Source organism: Sinocyclocheilus anshuiensis, unplaced genomic scaffold, assembly GCF_001515605.1.
Source record: "Sinocyclocheilus anshuiensis isolate Anshui unplaced genomic scaffold, SAMN03320099.WGS_v1.1 scaffold592, whole genome shotgun sequence".
Lineage (NCBI taxonomy): Eukaryota > Metazoa > Chordata > Actinopteri > Cypriniformes > Cyprinidae > Sinocyclocheilus > Sinocyclocheilus anshuiensis.
The window spans coordinates 39998-46962 of NW_015554087.1; the positions used below are offsets into that span (position 1 = coordinate 39998).

The 6965-nt window shown below is 39.1% G+C and overlaps 1 long non-coding RNA gene across 1 annotated transcript in view; it reads left to right on the forward strand.

The window, feature by feature from the left end:
* The window catches only part of LOC107669242 (uncharacterized), a 17719-nt gene extending 11726 nt beyond the window's left edge, over positions 1–5993 (forward strand). The window contains exon 3 of the long non-coding RNA XR_001631960.1: positions 5905–5993. This is a non-coding gene — a long non-coding RNA (uncharacterized LOC107669242). The remainder of the gene's footprint in view (positions 1–5904) is intronic.
* The last annotated feature ends 972 nt before the right edge of the window (positions 5994–6965 follow it).

Genomic DNA, 6965 nt, shown 5'->3' on the forward strand with positions numbered 1-6965 from the left:
ATAAGCTATATTCCAGGCAAGGTGCAAACATAGTCCAAAACAGCAAGACAAAGGGATAATCCAAGACAGGCTAATAATCAGGAAACAAGACGTGACTAGACTTATGCTGCGTTCAAGTCCTCCTGGGATGTTCGTACTTACGAGTTGACAAGTCGTAATGACGATGTCAGGTGCGTTCAAGTCAGTTTAGTCGGCACAAGATGGCGGTGTACCTTATTTTAATAAATTACAAGAAAATACAACAGGGTATGTTAACTCTGCTTATAGAAAACGAAGAGCAAAGAATTCGCATCAGGTGTGTTTTGCGTTTTTAATATTTAAAAAAAGTAATTTATGAAGCTACTTTAATCTGTATCGCATAAAAACTTATTAATTGTTATATTACAATCCTGCCACATTCAAAAAGCTTATTTTTTGTAAATTAAAAAGCCTGACAATGTCACTGCTTAATACCTATAAGTATTGTGATTTATGTTTTACTTTGGCAATCTCTCTCTCTCCCTCTGTCAGACATGCAGAAAAATTTACCATCAACTACAGACGTTGCATCCATCGATTCCGCCATGTTTCTCATTGAACAAAATATATTTATTCTCAGGTTAGGTAAAGTCAAATCTGTCCTTTCTCATAAGCATCTGTTCATACTGTCAGAAACGAGACCGGGATCCAACAGCAGGTGAAAACAAAATCCAAGTTTATTGAAACTGTGATAAAAAAGTAAATAAATCAGCCGGATAGCAAAACCCCAGCAAAAAGTCAGTTCCGATCAGCGTGGAGGTTAGACCAGCCGCGGTCGAGCCCGCGGGGAAGAGAGGCGGCGAACCGGCAATAGAATGCCGCCGATGAATTCCAGGGGTGGTATCGAGCGTGGGCAGAGAGGAATAGGACGGAACTGCCGTGGAGAGACAGGCCTATGAGTAGCGAGAGCCAAGGACGGGAGCCGACCAGAGTTCTAGGGAGGCAGGAGGGTAGAAAGAGGAGGGTGACAAACACAGGAACGCCAGACCGACTAGACTAGAAAAAAATAAAATAAAAAACTGATTCAGACAAACACAGCATGGACAGAGACGATCTAAGCTGCTGCACAACATATTACGGACTGACACAAGATAGCATTCAAGAGGGCCAGATAAAGGGAAGAATAATGAGGACAAAACGAGGTGCAGGTGAGAAGGGAGAATTAGCTAACAGGGATAACGAGAGGGGCGGGGTGAACACCAGGATGACAGCAGAGCACATGGCAAGCCGTCAAAACAAAAGGCCATGTGCTCCATGATAACAAAGCCCAAGTAGACCCCACCGAAATTGTGACACATACTTACAAAACAGGTCACAGAAGACTTCTCTGTGGTCTGTTCTGACTTAGCTATAAATCAATGCAAGGGGAGGCAGATTGTGTTGTATAAATACAAGTCAGTTTATTTATTACAATTAGTAAGTAAGCAGTACAAATATTCTACAACTACATATACATGTATTAAATAAAGTATAAATATAAAAAAATTCAATATTAGCAATGGTTCTGGTGCATGAGGTTCTTCAGGTGGTCCCGAAGCAGCATCTGATTTAATCATCACACTTCAGTCTTTTATAGACAGCACAGCAGGTGGATTCCAATACCTTGTGACGTCATGAGGTCTGGAAATTCCCTTATATAAAGCCTTACATTTTTCTTCTTCAGTATTCTTTGCTCTGCTGTCTTTTATGCTTCGTCTGAAACACACCAGCTGAGGTAATGCCCACCTTCTTTTTTCTTCAAAGCTCTTGCTAATACATGTGTCATCTCTAGCTGTGCTCTTGTTTATACATGTTATAAACATTTTCTTAATAAATGCTTAAAACAATAAGTGTGGTGTTTTACTTAATAAACCACTTTCTCAATAAAACAAATACAATAACATGTGTGGTGTCTTTCTTAATAAGTCACTTTCTTAATAAATCAAATACAATATAATGTGTGGTGTCTTTCTTAATAAATAAATTTCTTAATAAATCAAATACATTATCATGTGTGGTGTCTTTTTTAATAAACCACTTTCTTAATGAATCAAATACAATATAATGTGCGGTGTCTTTCTTAAACCACTTTCTTTTTTTTTTATGATCAACATTTTTACTCAGATTTAGTTTCACATCAGAAACATATATCACAATTCACAGCTCAAAAGAACTATGTACAATCAGACGCCATGAAGCCATCCACTTGTACCAAAGGAGCGGAAGAAAAATAAAAGAAATAAAAGTCAGAAAAGCATAGTAGGGATGTCAACATTTCAGCCTATCTAGCAACATCACAGCAATATTTGTCCAACTCCGAATAGTGTTGTCCTTTGAGCCGTTGAGCCTGGCAGTGGTACCTTCCAGCAAGACAATGTCTCTGAAGTATGATAGCCAAGTAAAAGTTGTCGGAGTGGATGGTTCTATCCATATCTACAGGTGCATCTCAATAAATTAGAATGTCATGGAAAAGTTCATTTATTTCAGTAATTCAACTCAAATTGTGAAACTTGTGTATTAAATAAATTCAATGCACACAGAACATAACAATAGAAAAAGCAGGGGATCTCGAGGTATATCCAATCCGAAAGAACAGAACATACAAATTTTCAAAAAAGAGCCAACACTGGGCATTCCCAAAACATATGCAAGTAAGAGCCAACTGTAGATTTATTACATAAATGACAGTAAGGATCAGATCTAGCTTATATCTTGTATAGTATACTGGGAGTGATATAGGCCCTATTGATACATTTATAATGTATCATCTGATGTGCAAGATTCTTAGAAGCAGTGAAACATCTGCTCCATTCCACGTCCCAATCAGGTTGAGCAAGACCTTCCCTTTCCCAGGAGTGGATAGCTGGAATATAAGTATATTGCAGTAAAAGGACTGAATTATAAATCTTAGAAACTAAACTGCTAGAAGGAGTATTAATGTCCAGAGGGTGTGGGAGCACATAGGTGGCCCTAGGAACTTCGTAGGCCTTTAAAGCTGATCTCAGTCTTAAATATAAAAAGAAAGAAAATCCAGGTAAAGAAAACTCTGCACTTAAGTCCTGAAACAATTTGAGGCCATTATCACAATAAATGTCATTCAATGTATGAACACCAGCATCAGACCAGGCTTTAAAAACAAAGGGTTTGTTAACAGTGCATAAACTATTATTATGCCATAACGGAGTTGTCTTATATAAAAGGGCCACCCATCATTTTCTCAACATTTTTCCATGCATCAAGTGAATATTCGATAATTGGTCCATAAGTTTTCAAGGATTTTGAAATACCTGAAAAGGGGAGATCTTGTAAGCGAACAGGATGAATAATATTCGCCTCCAGAACTTGCCATGGAACTGAAGAATCTGGATTAACCCAGGTTTTGATTGCCCTTATTTGAACAGCTAAATTGTATAATTCAAAATTAGGAAACGACAGACCTCCATCTAATTTCGTTCACTGCATCATCTTAAGTTGGATTCTGGGTTTTTTTCTTCATCCATATATATCTAGAAATAGCTGTATTAAACTCCTTAAAAAAACCTTCAGGCGGTGGAAAAGGCAACATGGAGAATAAAAAATTAACCCTGGGGAGCACATTCATTTTAATTGTAGATATTCTTCCGTGAAGAGCTAAACATAAGAGAGACCACCTGTCTAAGTCCTCTTTGATTTTATTCAGGAGAGTTTTATAATTACAATTAGAAATAAGATGTACTAAGGGAAATATAGTAACACCCAAATATGTGAACTGCTTGACTATGGGGATCAGGGGAGTTAAACCATTAGATTCTTGTCTAGCTGCCTCATTCAGCGGCATTAAAGCAGATTTATTCCAATTAATTTTGTAACCTGAAAGACTGCCAAATATGTTGAAAAGATTTAAGCACTCAGGGACGGACACAGAAATATTGGAAACATAGAGCAGAATATCGTCAGCATAGAGAGAGATTTTATTTGAGGTATTTACGCAGATAATGGGTTGTATAGTGTAATGTGGCGAACGAGACGAGAGGCATGCAGATCCATATGCAAGCTTTTATTCACAGACATGGTCAAAACACAGGCAAGGTCGAACACCAGCAAACAGGTATGGTACGGGCAAGACACACGAGTAGTCCAGTAAACAGATGGGGGTCGATCGGCGGCGAACGTGATCCACGGGGCAAGGCAAACGGGTAATCCAATAGATAGGCGATAATACCAGGGCAGGCAGAGATCAGAGAATACGAGGTTAAAACAGGAAACAAACAGGACTAACTGGAACTAAACTCTGGAAACACGGAATGGCTCCGTAAAGTTGCTATCACTAGGAGAGTAATGAACGCAGACAATATGCGGCGATCTGAAAGAGGAAGTCCAAGGCTTATAAAGTGTGTTTGATTGGTTGCAGCTGTGTGTGTGTAATCAATGCAATGGATGATGGGAACTGTAGTCCGAAGTGACATGTAACAGTCTGTGTAGTGTGAGAGTCAATGTAATGGAAGAGTGACCTCTGGTGGCAAGCAGACGGAAAGCCACAAACCGGATTCGTGACATATAGTTAAAGTTTGCCATACTGCTTGTGCCAGTGGTTCCACTGATAAAGTAAAGAGCAAGGGTGATAACGGGCAACCTTGGCGGGTGCCCCGGCCAAGGGCAAAAGAGGAAGATGCTAAAGAGCCTGTAAGAACCTGTGCTGAACAGCAATTGTAAAGTGTTTTAACCATTTTGATAAATCCCTGTCCAGCCCCTACATGATCAAGAACTGCCCAAAGAAAACTCCACTCAATCCTATCAAAGGCCTTCTCCGCGTCCAATGAAATGACCGCGGAGGAGGCCGAATAGGAACTGGACCTGTGAATAATATGTAGAAGTCGCTTGATGTTATCGGAAGCAAATTGATCTTTGAGAAAACCGGACTGGTCATAGTTTATGACTTTATCTATACAGTTATTTAGTCTATTTAGTCTAACGTTTTAGCGAAGAGTTTCGCATCTGTAGTTATTAAACTAATAGGTCGATAACTGGCACATTCTAAGGGATCTTTGCCCTTCTTGAGTAAAAGGGTTATGAGAGCTGTGTTTTGATCCCTGTGAAGGGTTCCATTTTCGATCGTGAAATTAAAAGAGTTAAGAATAAGTGAAAAAACTATATCCCAGATTGCGGAAATTAATTCAGGGAGAATTCTGTCACTACCCGGAGCTTTGTTCTTTGGCATGGAGTCTAGAGCCAGTTTCAGTTTGTCTAGTGACAGTGGGCCATTTAGCATCTCTAAGTCATGTTCATCAAATTTGGGGAGGGGAAACTGCAGAAGAAAATATATATTTTGTTGATAACTAGAGGAAGAATAAGAAGTATATAGTTGTTCATAATAAGAATATCTGTAGTAAAGATCTGATTTATATCTTATTTTTGAGTATGAAAGATGCCATCCTTCTTTATAGCGTATATATTTGCATAATAAATTGAGCTCTGTGTAAGAGCAGCTCTTTTAACTCTGATTTAAGTGCACTTAATTATTTTTCTTTTCGTTGACAATAAGTATTTTTAAGGTCCTGTTCCATCGCCTGGACTTGTCTCTCTAGCTCAATTCTACGGCTATTCCTAGACCTCTGACGAAAAGATGAAAGCAATGCATTTCCCTCTGATAAAACATTTTGTTACCTCCCATAATACTTGAGGGTTATTTGTTAAACCACTATTCAGTTGAATAAACTCCACTAAGGAGGTGCGCAATTGTGATAAAAAAATTTTGGTCATAAAGGAGAGGTGTTAAACCTCCAACATTTACTTCCAGAGGAAACAGAAAATGGGAGAAGACACAATGCGATTGGGGAGTGGTCTGAGAGAAGAAGGGGTACTATATCAACTTTTTCAATAAATGGAATGAGAGCTGGCGATATGAGCAGATAATCGATGCGAGAGTAGGTTCTTTCAGGACCACTATCGTTAAAGATGATTGAAAATTAGCATACAGTTTGGATTGGCGGTATGGTTCTATTCTGGGCAAGAACTCCCTGCGCATCCATGCAGCCTTTGATTTCTGTCAGGACCACTATCGTCAGAGCAGCGATAACCCCCCAAAACAAAACCATATTCTGATATCCCCCAACACAAATTGATAGCAAATCTCAACAGCAACAATCATGTTGCCTTTAACGGATTACCTAATGAGTATATTGTCAATACCTTAAAAGCTTAAGCAACATGTTCTCAATAACACCAGATAGGCTTAAGAAAAACATGTTTCCGATTCAACTACAGCTTTAAGAACAAGCATGTTTCCAATAAGACTAGACAGAACAAGCGTGTCTGGTACCGTAGTAGAATCAACGCTGAACTGACGGCTGCATCCGAAACTGGAAAACGCTGCCTTTGGAAGACACATTTCAAGGTAGGAAGGCATCAAGACATGTCGAGTCCAATGTTAGCTTCACTTCCTGCCTCCTGAGATACCTTCATCTGGTCGATATTTAAAGGCAGAATAGATGCATCCTTCGCTGCCTTGATACCCACAATCCCGTGTGTCCTATCTCGTGATGGTTGAGCAAAATAAAGATGGCATCTGAAGTTATTTTTAGCGAGAAATCAGTATTATTAAGTAATTAAATATTAGCTTAGTTATCACCGAAGCTCGTTCTATTTTGTTGTAGATCATTGAACGTTAAGCTGCCTCAGAAGCATGTCCAATATCAGTTTCATGAGTTACCTTCATGAACAAACGCTGCCTGCGAAGTCATTGGCTGATAGGCAGCATGTCAGCAGCCTAGGTTTTCGGATGCAGACGACTTCAACTGAACAACGACCATTTACCATTTTCTCCTGGAGCTGCGAAGCAACAGAATTGATTCCATTTGCACCATGGTCGTTATTTTCTGCTGCTTAAATCTGTGCTGTAGTGCTATAAAATAAAGGTGACTTGACTATGTTAAAGGGGACATAACGCACAAAGTTTTGGCCAATCTCATGTTAATCTTGAGTACCTATAG